General features: G+C 39.3%; 1 long non-coding RNA gene across 1 annotated transcript in view; it reads left to right on the forward strand.

The window, feature by feature from the left end:
* The first annotated feature begins 2410 nt into the window (after positions 1-2410).
* The window catches only part of LOC146890107 (uncharacterized), a 32480-nt gene continuing 22163 nt past the window's right edge, over positions 2411-12727 (forward strand). Inside the window, exons 1-3 of the long non-coding RNA XR_014999382.2 lie at positions 2411-2544; positions 3081-3374; positions 11397-11526. This is a non-coding gene — a long non-coding RNA (uncharacterized LOC146890107). The remainder of the gene's footprint in view (positions 2545-3080; positions 3375-11396; positions 11527-12727) is intronic.

Below are 12727 nucleotides of genomic sequence, written 5' to 3' on the forward strand. Positions count from 1 at the left end.
CCTCCACTTCTCTGCGAGTTTGACACCTTTCCTAGTGATTACAATGAGGAGGGTCTGCAGGACCCCTTACTGCCTGTGTGGTCTCTGACAGTATAGATGCCTCTTATGAAGACAGACACTTACTCCTCTGACCAGCTGTGACTTCCAGGACCCCTTCCACGCTCAGCAGGCACCTGCTCCAGAGATGTCAGAGAAAGTGTGTTGAGGCAGCCCAGTCTCTGGAGCCTGGTGTCAGTCTTTTGCAGTCTGGTGTCCCTGGGTTGCCTGTCTCCCAGAACCTGGGGTCACTGGGTTGTTCTGTGTTGGACTGGTTATTTAGCCAATGCTCATGTGACCAAATGGGCATTCTGTTTTCCCCACTGTGCCGCAGTTTGTGAATACTGTTATTTCTCAGGATTTCCCCAAGAAACCAACCTTGTGAAGGAAGACAACCATGAAAACAGGAAATGGACTCACGTCTTAAATAACACAAAAAGGTTGTGCTCCTTTGTAACTAGAGTGTGGGATAATTTTTGTAAGCCCTTAAGCTTCTCACTCTTTTCAATACTAATTTACATTTGATTACTGAAATGTCTAAATGTCGATTGCATTCCGTAGGGAAGATGTATCAGTCATATCTGTGAGAGTGAAAACCGTCCTCTGGGGCTGTCCCTTTCCATCATGTCTGCTTTATTTAAGACTCTGGCGGGCCTGTGGAATGGCTCCTTTGTCGTTCATCATTCCCTTTGATGTTCCTTTTCTCTATATCTTAGGTAATACTTGAAAAGATTCCTTTCATCCATCATTCTTTCAGTTAGCACTGTTCATTCAGCAACATTTCGAAGTAAAAGTGAAATTAAATAAAAGTTTACAGGCTCTGCCAAATTCCCATTCTACTGGCCTGGCCAAATGGACTTAAGACAACGTTCTCTAGTAGAAGCTTAAATAGTTTCCTGTTGATTAAAAATTCTTTCCAGGGGATGTCAGAAGAGGAAGACAGAGGAAGCATTTTTCGGTTTAACTAATTAATGCTTTAGACAAATTGAGGCTTTTATGACATAAACCACTGTTGACTTAAGTGAAAAGACAGAAGAATAAATGTCAAATGATTTGTGTATAACACATGCGGAATTTGTAACGAATGGCCAATCAATAACTTCTACCAGGACCACCCCTTTGCACTTCTGTAAACCAAAGACAGAACAGACGCTGTGAGCTGGTAGGCTAAGCTGAAGTGGAGGTGTGTGCTATGTGCCCTGTTATACCCCTTGTTTGTAAGTTAACCTTAGGCTGACACCCAATAGAACAGCTGCCGCCAGCCAGCAGGATTTCTTCCCTGCCAACCCTCCAGTTGTGTGTTTGCTTTTAAGCTCTGTTGAATTTTTGTCAGATATTTGTTGAGTTTGTTCTATTAAAATCAATTAACTTATACTTTGATTTAGTCATAAAGCACAGCAAATACTATTTATTTCTCCTCAAGCCAGTGTTGGCCAGCCCTCTCAATTAGCTGTAAGAGGGAACAATGGGTTTCAGGTTGCCCACAGCTTCCATTAGTTATTGTGTTGGGGTGCATGGGAAACAGGGCTCTAGACAAGAACAGAGGAAAAACTTAAAACTAGTTAGGATGCTAAGAAAGGCCCACGAGAGCATACATCTAGCTAATACAGCATGTGCCAGGGGCTTGGACAGTCTTGGTGTGCTCTGTTCTTGGTAAAGTGTGGCAACTTCAACAACGAACTTGGTTTTGAAATAAAGAATATATTCTACCAGAATTTCAAATTCTGTTTTAAAATCATTTGGATTCATTACTGGGAAACATGTTGCAGTCTTTACCAAATGTTGTTCTCTGAAGCTCAACATTGATTTTTTTTGTTGCATTAGTGAAATATTAAAAGAAAAATGGAATGGGTAACAACAACACATTCCCTGGGTTCTGTGTCCTCATATGTGAAAAGAGATGATTTGCAAAGTTTTTTTCAGCTTTGTGAGTCTAGTAATGGAGCACCCTTCAGTGAAAAGAGCAATACTAACATCCAAAGGAATATGACCTTTAAAAAGCTCTTTCACTTTTCAGGTGATAAATGGAATCATAAAACTACCGGGCAGATTAACGAGGTTGCATATAGAATATTGCTAAAAAAAAAAAGAAAAAAGAAAAGTAACTTGTAATCCTTTTAGTTAATCTTCCACCAGCAAGTCAAGCAGGACTAAAAGACAGGCTGAAATTGATTTTTGTCATGGTCTAAACATTGTGAATGGTTTACAGCTCACTGTATTACTGTGACTCGTCCGCCCAGCAATAACCACGTCTTTTGTTCAAACACTACAGCTGATAGAGACACAGCCCCTTTCAGTCAACAGGTAATTAAAACGTAATGCCCAGCAAAAAGAGAGACTGTGTGCGCACGCGCTCCAGAGGGCCTCACTGCAACTGCGCAATACGGGAGCCATGTGGAGAGTCCCTCCACCCCGAAAGAGCAGGAGCAGCTCCCAGAAGGAGGCAGAGGACTTTTCCCTTCACCTCATTAATTAGAAAGGAGAGCCAAGTCTGGACCGACGACTACGGTTCGTATTAGGAGGAAGAATCCTAGTTTTTCCATCTTTAATTTCTACGATTGAGCTAAATCTAAATTAAAAACACTAGAATGTTCAAAATGTTTGACATGTATTCTTAAGTCACAACCAGAGCTCAATAAAGTACATTATGTACAGAAGGGACAAAAAAGGACAAATTTAACACCAGCTTTATGAAATTAAATAACTAGGAAACGGGCCACCAGCTCAGGTTTCAAGCTTTTGTTTTAAATACTAATATTAAAAAAAAAAAAACTAAACCAAAACAAAACCCCAGTTCTTGGACAGTTTAAGAAAATAAATGGTCCTTCAAGTACATGCATATTTTATGACTAAAATCATAGACAATTTAGTCCTCACAACATGAAAATAATTTTACATATGTCTGTTTAATGAAATGTGCTCTTTGGAACTGTCCATGTCTTTCCTCGTACCTCGCTAATGTCAGAGCGATCCTCAAGTGCATGTTTTTCTGTCCTTGTAATATGCCATTTCCTGTTTTTCCTATCTGAACCTGTGTTCTTCAGAATTTTGGGTACGTGTTTGGAAATTCCAAAGTCCTTTTTCTTATGGGAAGCGATGAATAGACAGTCAAACCAAAAGACTTTAAAGAAGCCCAAATGTCAAGAATTTTCAGAATGAAATGAATAAAGCTTCCATGAAAGTGGTCACTTTTGGAGACAAGATGCTTGAGTGGTTTGGGTTCTGTCCTAAATGATGTTGGGACTTACCCTTCGGCAAGGAGTGCATAGCCAGTGGCTGGGACGATGCGGCAAAAATGAACCTTGAGACTGAATAGTCTGTCTGCAAGATGTGGACAGGTAAGCCAAATAACCCTTTCTCCCCCAAGTTGCTTTTGGTCATGGTGTTTCATCATAACAGCTGTAACCCTAAGACATTTTTTCTATCTAAATTTTAATCTAAAAATTCATATATGTATTTATTATTTATATGTTAATATTTACTTATATGTATCATATTTCATCTCAATGTTTTTCTTATTTTAAAATAATCATTTTAGCACATGAAATAATAGATTCGTTATGTCATTATCATATACTTGTTATTATATTTTGTTCTTTTAAAAAAGCTTTATCTCTTTGTTATTTTTTTTTTTATGTGCATGGGAATTTTGTCTCTGTGTATGTCTGTGCACCACGTCCATGTAGTGTCTGTGAAGGTCAGACAGAGGCATTGGATTTGCTGGAGCTGTAATTGTAGATAGTTGCAAAATGCCATGTAGGTCCTGGGAATGAACTCAGGTCCCCTGGAGGAGTAGCCAGCGCCCTCAACCACAGAGCCATCTCTCCTGTGTCTGTCTTTGTTCTTCTTCTCTCCCTCCCTCAATGCTTTCCCGTTTCCCACACAACCTCCTGCGTGTTTTCTTTTCCATGCATTCTTTCATCAACTTTCATGTCACATGTATTCCATTGTCCTTTCAGAATGCAGTCTACTTAATATATTCAGGGGAAGACATCTCCATTATTAATTAGCCTTCAGGAAATCAAATGATTTTTTTTCAAGTCTGAGAGGTTTAGTAGAACTCAAAATGGCAAATCAAAAGTGTGCTTGCTTCTAATCTATGGAATCAGCTCCATGTATGATGTGCACACATGGGTGAAACAAAGCCTTGGAATACAACTTGATTTTGTGTACGTGGGGTCTAAAAGCAAACTTAGCCATTCGTAATAATTCAAGTCTGCCTACTCTTGGCAGTTTTTATTTCATTGAACCACGTTTAATGATTCAGAAGGTTCAATGTGTTTTATTTTTCTGGAAAATAGGTGCGTGGTCAATAGTCATCAGTGCCAAGGGCAACAGGACCGCGTGGGACCAAGTGTGCCCTGGAAAGTGTTACAATTATTGGTCCTCATGCGCTGCTTGGTGAAGTGGGGTCTGGATTGCACAACCTGCCATCTACTTCTTTTGTGTATTCAGATCATCTTTCATTCAAAAGAAGAAAATGATTTTTACTTTTGGATGGACATCACGTCATTTTTTTATCTTGGTAATTTGACAGTCATAGTTCACAGTCACAACCTATTTCAAATGAGATATGAGGTTGAATTATTTATGTGTATTTCCAAGGTGAATTGGGATAGAATAAAATGTGATATAAAATCTGGTTTTGAGAGTCTGGAGATATGTATTAGTAGTTAAAAGAGTGGCTCTTTTTTTTGAAGAGGGTCCAGATTTGGTTCTCAGCACCTACATGGTAACTTACAATCATCTTTAACTATAGTTTCAGCTTATTTGGTGCCCTCTTCTGACTTCCATGGGCACTGGGTGAGCACATGGTATATACATACATAAAGTCAAATAAATAAACACTGTAAGCCCCCCTTTTTTTTTAACATGTATGGAGCCTTGTGCTTTCCAGTACTAGGGAGACTGGCACGGGAGGGCCACCATGTGTTTGAGGCTGTGACACTGTAGAAGGAAGTTGAACTTTCCAGGAACTTCTATAAATGTGCTATCATTTTAGACATTCAGCATTGTAGTGATGGGCATGGATAGTGACCGTACACACATGGTACATACGGAACATGAGGCGATGTGCCCCTTGGGGTTCATGCTAAGTGTTTATGAAATAATTCATTAGGTACCAATGCCATTGCTTTTTCATTCTGGCTTGACTGTTGATTACATTATTCTTTTGCATTTTTTTCTGAGGATTTTTAGTTTGAAAGCTGAAACACTGTTACCCTGCAATGGCTATGAGGTTTAATTGACTCCCAAGTTCTCCATAGTACAAGCTGATGCTTATTCTATCATCTCATTTCAAGAAAGCTTAGTGGAAGCTTGTTTTTATAAACCTGTACTTGCTGGTAGAGCCTATGCGTTGCTCTTCCCACACTGCCTGTTCTGTTGAATATTCACCTTGTATTAATCACTCTCATAAAACTTTTCTCGTTTGCACTTACTCATTGTTAGATTTACCTGCTTATTAAACATAACAATATGTTTAATATTGTGTTTTGCTCAGTAAGTTACTTTCCTAGGAAACAGTACAACGTAATGATCTGTTCTATGTTTGCATTATCTTCTTAAGACATAAAAATCAAACGCCCCCCCTGAGATTTTAATCAGAATGTTGGTAACATGATCTTCCCAAGGAGTGTCTGGAGGTCTCACATTTCATTGACCGTCTTAGTAAACAGTGGCCGAGCAGTAACTCACTCATCTTTGGATGGCAAATAATAAATGAGAGAAGAGAGGATTTCGGTGTAACAACACACCTGGAAGCTCGGAAAAAAAAAAAGGGCAGACTCACCCAGCAGGAGTAGAAGACAGGAAATAATCAACCTGAGGGCTGAAATCAACAAAATAGAAACACAGAAAACAATCCAAAGAATCAAGGAAACCAAGAGCTTCTTCTTTGAGAAAGTCAGCAAGATTGACAAGCTCTTATCCAAACTAATCAAAAGGCAGAGAGAGAACATGCAAATTAACAAGATCAGAAATGAAAAGGGAAAAATAACAACAGACACTGAGGAAATTCAGAGAATCATTAGGTCTTACTACAAAAGCCTGTATGCCACAAAATTGGAAAATGTAAAAGAAATGGACATTTTTTTAGATAAGTACTTTATACTTACTTTTATCCATCACGAGGCAAGGGGCTTCTGCCAACAGAGTTTTGGTTCCTTACATTCTTTGTACGAGGTATTCTGTCACAGGAGGAAATGTCGAATAGGACGGCCCTGAGAAGAGATGTGCACCTGTCAAGCTACAGCAAAACAGTAACTCTCCGCAAGCCCAAGCCAAGACCTAGGTTGGCAAACACCTTGATCCTAAATTTCCAGCTTCAAGATAATTTGAGAAGTATTGTCTTTCATTCTTCTTGAAAGTCTAATAGAATTCTGTACTAAAACCATCTGGTCCTTAGCCAGATATTTTTGATTGGGGAACTTTTAATTACTGCTTCATGTTCACTAGGATTTATAGGTCTGTTTACATCATTGCATATCTGATGTAGACTTAACTTTGGTAGGTTGTGTATAACAGGAAATTTATCCATTTCTTTTAGGTTTTCCTGTTTGGTGTAGTACAGATTTTTAAAGTACGTCTTTATGATTCTCTGGATTTCTTCTTTGTCTGTTGTGATGTCATTCTTTTTGTCTTGATTCATTTTATTAGCTTGAATCTTCTTTCTGTGTATTTTAGTTAATTTGGCTAAAGGTTTATCAATCTTACTGATTCTTCTCAAAGAACTACCTTTGTCTCATTAATTCTTTGTTGGTTTTTTGTTTGTTTGTTCCTATTTTATTGGTTTAAAGCATAAGTTATTATTTCTTTCCATCTACTCCTTTGGGGTTCTACTTTTTCTTTTTATTCTAGAGCTTTCAGGTTTACTATTAGGCTGCGAATATGAGGTCACTCCGATTTTTTTGATGTAGGTACTTAGTGCTGTGAACTTGTCTTTTAAATAGCTTTCATCGTGTCCCATAGGTTTGGATATGCTGTGTTTTCATTTTCATTCAGTTTTAAAAGGTTTTAAATTTACTTTCTAACTTCTATCTTGACCCATTTTCATTGAGTAATGAGTGGACCAGGTTCCATGAGTTTGTAGACTTTTGGTTGTTTCTGTTGTTATTGATATCCAGCTTTAATCCCTGTGGTCAGAAAGGGTGCAGGGTTTTTTTTTTCTTTCCAATTTTCTTATATCTACTGAGAGTTGCTTTGTGTCCTTGTGTGTGGCCAATTTTGGAGAAAGTTTTATGGTCTTCTGAGACAAAGATACACTCTTTTGTGTTTGGGTGAAATGTTCTGCCAATGTCTTCTAGGTCCATTTGGTTTATGAAGTTAGTTAACTCTGGCATTTTTTTTTGTTTAATATTTATCTGGGTTACTTTTTCATTGACTGCCAATACTGGTGCTTTGACACTGGTGTCTAGGCACGTGATGTTGAGATGGCTGTGGTTCTAGGTGTTTATACCTGGTCTTGTCTTTTAGAGGTGAAGGCTTTGCTGCTTTTTTTCCCATCTCTGGATCTTGTGTGGCGGCTTTGGGTTGCCTGGCAGGTAGTGAACCTGAAGTTCAGTGGGCAACCAAGAAGAAAGGAGATAGGCTAGAAGTAAAGGCTGAGATGGGCTTCAGGAAAGAGCTAAGGGGTCCTGTTCACACCCACAGGTGGAGTCCACAAAGGATTGGAGATGCAATTGGAAGAGGGGATCCTGCAAGCAGGCTTCAGTAAGGCAACAGATTATCTGTTGTAGGATGAGCCAGGGATGAAAGGGCCAAGATCTCCTTCATATCTACAGGTGGGGTTTCCAGGAAGTTGGGGATGTGGTGGGAAGAGAAGAATTTGCAGGTAGATTGAAGTAAAGCAGTTAACTGGAGAGCCAGGGATGAAAGAGCTAGGGGTCCCTGGGTCTGAACCAGGATTTGAGTCTCCAGGGCATGGAGCTGAGGTGGGAGGAGGAGCACTGTGAGGGAGGAGTTTGTAACAGGGATGAGAGAGAGAGTGGAGAGCTCACAAGGGAGGACAGCAAGGATAGTGTGATTCACCTGCCTGAGTCCGGCTCCACTGTGGCCCCTGGGGACTCCAGGTAGAAGGAGTTTCTAGGCATCAGTCACTGACACAGAAAAACTGGAATGAGCTGAAGCAGGGACAGAAAGGTCCCACAGGAGGGAAGAGAGCTGAGTGCACGCCAAGGTTCAGCCAGTCTCCAGGAAACAGCGGTGGAGGGAGGGCAGGATACTCCAAAGGGTCTGCTACAGGGATGGGGATGAGACTCTTTCTTCTGCCTTTTATTGAGCCAAAGCATTCGCAGAAACTCTTACCACATCCATGGCTTCACTCTTGAATTAAAGAAACCTTTTATTTTTATGTTATGAGTATGAATGTTTGGCCCGCATGCTCGTCTGTGCACCATGTGTGCAGTGCCTTTGGAAGCCAGGAAAGGGCATTCAGTCCCCTGGAACGGGAGTGACAGATGTTTGTGGCCTGCCATGTTGGTCCTAGGAATTGAACCTGGGTACTCAGCAAGAGCAGCCAGTGATCTTAACTACTGAGCCATTTGTCTAGTCCTGGTTTCCTTTTCTTTTTGAATACGGTAAACATCTCTCTTTTCAAACAAACCTATGTGATAGTTTCAGGGTATTTCCACAAAGCTCACATGTCAGAAACTTAGTCCCCAAATGCTATGCTAGTGGCATTTGGAGTGGGTTCTTTAGGAAGTAATCAGAATTGATGATATAGGTCGTAAGGTTGAAGTTCCTAAGATACTATTAGTGTCCTTGTAAGATGAGGAAGACTATCGAGCTGGCGTTCTGGCTTGGTCTCATCCTGTAAAGCTTTCTGCCATGTTCTGATGTGAGCAGAATGCTTCATAAGACAACAGTGTCATGTCTAAACACACAGCCATTGAGCTCTTAAAAACTGTGATAAAGATGCTGGAATGAAACTCTCATAGTTAATGGCTTCTGGTGGGTGGTGGGTGGGGAAGGATTCAGTTTTTGTTAAGGAGCTGGCTGCTGGGAGCTTGACCAAGCTCAGTGAGTATATGAGCTACAGAAATTGAACTTGGTATTGATTTCATTTTTTTCTTTTTCTTTTTTTTGTGTGTGGGGTGGTTTACAAGGATAGTGGGTAGACCTGGGAGGACTGGGAAGTGAATTTGACCAGGGTGCACTATGTGAAATTTCCCAATAATCAAAATAAAATACTAGATTAAAAAAAGAGAAGATACTGGTGTCATGAATTTGGACTTACCAGCTTCCAGATCCATGAATTAAGTAAGTTTCTATTCTTCATAAACTTCATAGTCTTCATCCCTCGCCATAGCAGCACAAACTAAGACAACCGCCCAGCTCAATTTTGAGCTGTCGTTTCTCCCATGATCTGGTAGCATGTTTTCTCAAATGATAGGCGATTATTTTCACTCATCTTCAGCTGAGATTGTTTTCCCAGACAGGATTCTAGAATTTTTATCACTTAGGACTGACAAGCTTCAATATTTGATTTTGTTCTTTACATTCCTGTGTTGTTCTCTTAGAGTAGAAGTTAGGTTGAAAATAAGTGAAGGGTTTTGACTTCTAATAAGTCTTTATCTATTGCCCAGGAGAAGGAAAGATTCAGGAAACTTCTGCAGGCAAGTGCAAAGAGTGTTCTAGTTCCTACCTTGAGTATGGGTATGGGGTGGCACTTGATGTTCACCATGTAGGTTCAGGTCATGTTTGCCATGTTTCTTGGTCCTGAATTCATATACACATATACATACATGCACACACATACATACATGCACACATACACATAGACTTATATACACACATACATACACATATACACATACACAATGCATACACACATATGTACCTACATATATATACACATACTTTAAAAATCACATTTCTTTTTTTCCTTGTTTTTCTTGTACTATGCATTTTTATCTGCTTCTCTCATTTCTTCCCCTCTCCTTTCTACTCTCCAGTCACCTTCACACTCCAAATTTACTCAGAAAATCTTATCTTTTTCTCTTTCCTATTTAGATCCATGTATATTTCTCTCAGGGTCCTCTTTGTTGTCTAGGTTCTCTGGGGTTGTGGACTGTAGGCTGGTTGTTCTTTGCTTTATGTATAAAAGCCACTTATGAATAAGTGCATATTATATTTGCCTTTCTGAGTCTGGGTTACCTCACTCAATATGTTTTTTCCTAGATCCATCCATTTGCATGCAAATTTCAAGATGTCATTAATTTTTTACTTCTGAGTAGTACTCCATTGTGTAAATATACCACATTTTCTTTGTTTATTCTTTGGTTGAGAGGCATCTAGGTTATTTCCAGGTTCTGGATATGACAATTAATGCTGCTATAAACATAGAACGCTGAGATTCCATCTTACACCTGTAAGAATGACCAAGATAAAAAACTCTGATGACAGCTTATGCTGGAGAGGATGTGTGGTAAAGGGAATGCTCCTCCATTGCTGGTGGGAGTGCAAACTGGTACAGCTGCTATGCAAATCAGTATGGTGATTTCCCAAACAAAATTTACATTTTTTATTTCTTTGTGTGTGTATGCTGTCATATGTGTGTGTTGGTCAGAAGACAGCTTGCAAGAAGGAGCTCTCTCCTTCCACCATGTGGGTTCTGGGCACTAAACTCAGGTTTCCAGGCTTGGTGGCAGACACCTTTACCTGCTGAATGATCTGAATTCTTATATTTTGTTTACAGTTTTAGCCTCTGTGATTCATGGTTCTTACTATTTCTGGAACCTGGAAATTTCCCATTCTTGTTTCATTCTCAACTTATTATTATTCTTTTGTATGTTCTGATGTATCCGGTGTTTCTTTGTCTTCAGTGGGAAATAGAAGTGTTTTGTGTATTAATTTAGTTTTCTATGCTGAACGTAGATTTCTGAGTACTGAATGAGTATTATTATCTTTAGTCTATTTTAAATATTCAAATTACTCATTGACTTTGTGAGCATTTAGTTATTCTAACCTTTCAATTACACTTAGAATATATATGGGTTTATATATATGTATACACACATACATGCATATTTTATGATTTCTACAGTGAGGGAAAACTATGTGTATAATGTATTGGCTAATTTAGAAATAACTTATTTAATTGCTATTGTGGTTAAATGTATATTGATTTAGAAACCATTTGGGCATAGAAAGTGATGGGAATATATTTAAGCTCAGAATTTACAAGAAGGCTCTTGGAAAGGTTGAAAGCACAATTTGCAGCGTGCCTGAGGGTTCAATGTTACACTCCCTCTTTTGAGCAATGAAACCTTGGCAAAGGATATGTTTTAATGAGGCTTTCCCCCCTCTTCCTAGAGAGCGAGGACTCCCTGTACATAAAACCCTCTATAACCTCTTAACAGGTGTTCCAAGAATAAAGAAAGCTACTGTTCAGCTCTCTCGAGTCACGTGGTTTAGACCCAACCACAAGGGCGGAGGAGGAGACTGTACTTCAAACCAGTGCTTCGCTGCAACCTCAGAGTAAATGAGAAGGTAAATGCCCATTTGGGCCAGGAAGCAAGCACATTTGAAAAGACTTTTTATTATAGTTGTATGCTGTTCTCTGTATTTATTACCTGCATGTTGTTATATGTGTTATTGTATTCATCGTGTCTTATCTGTGTCCTTGGCCCAGTGACCCATGGTTTCAGAGGGAAGGACACAGTATCCCATGGATATTCAAGACAACTGCTTTCATGTTGGTTTGTTCTACTTTTTGAAGTTTAACTACCAAAAAGGTTTTTTTTTTAAATGGGTAGAATTTCTAGAAATAAAATAAAATAGAAGAAGGTGAACAGGATGCTGGCATTTTTTGGAAAGTGCTATTTCACAAAGAGGAGGAACCATGGTCCAAGTAAACTGTATCTGAACTAAACTGCCATCACATTTGACTCATCTCAGATTTTAATGTCATTGATAGGGAAAGCAAGGCTGAAAAAAAAATTCAAGTCTTGTTGAGAGTCTTGACCTGCTAAGAATTCCTCTTAAGTTGCAGGAAATGAGATTATCATCTCTTCGGAGAGGTCAACACCAGGGGAAGGGTTAGAAGAGTGTGTGGCAATTAAAATAAAAGCAAAATGAAAACATAACACACTCCTTCTTCTGCCCCAACACCTCATAAATGTAAAATCTTAACCCAAACAATGAAAACACAAGGGCTCTGAACCAAACATAGTATACTGAAAGAGCCCAATAAAAATATGTGGTTTTATATGTATAGTATATATTATCAGGATGTTTTGAAAGCTGTGGAACAGTTGGCCAGGTGCAGAGAGAGTATAAAAATGCAGAAAGAGTAAGATCTTATTGCAACCTTAAGTTGTTCTGAACCTCTGGAAAAATCCTTAAGGGTAGGGTCCTCATGCACTCTGTACTTTACAGGGGACTAGGCAGTCTGGGCTTCTTTGTTTGCAGGGTCTGTTGTGAATCCACTACATTGGAAGACTGTAGGGTAAAGCATCTTGTACCTGGAAGTCAGGGCCAGTTTTGTTCAATGCTGCAGAGCACAGAGTATGCTGTTGGCTTCCCTGAGCTTGCCTGTATGTTTTTCTCCACCTGTTGGTTTGCAGGGAATTGAGACAGTGAGCTCTTTAGCTCCCATTTTACAATTTCATTCCAAGGAAAGATAAGAAATCATGGCTTTGGCTGAAACTACAGTGGTATGGTAATCGTGCATTTGGATACAATCACACCG

This window comes from Myodes glareolus, chromosome 20 (assembly GCF_982192425.1).
Source record: "Myodes glareolus chromosome 20, mMyoGla1.1, whole genome shotgun sequence".
NCBI classification, from domain to species: Eukaryota; Metazoa; Chordata; class Mammalia; order Rodentia; family Cricetidae; genus Myodes; species Myodes glareolus.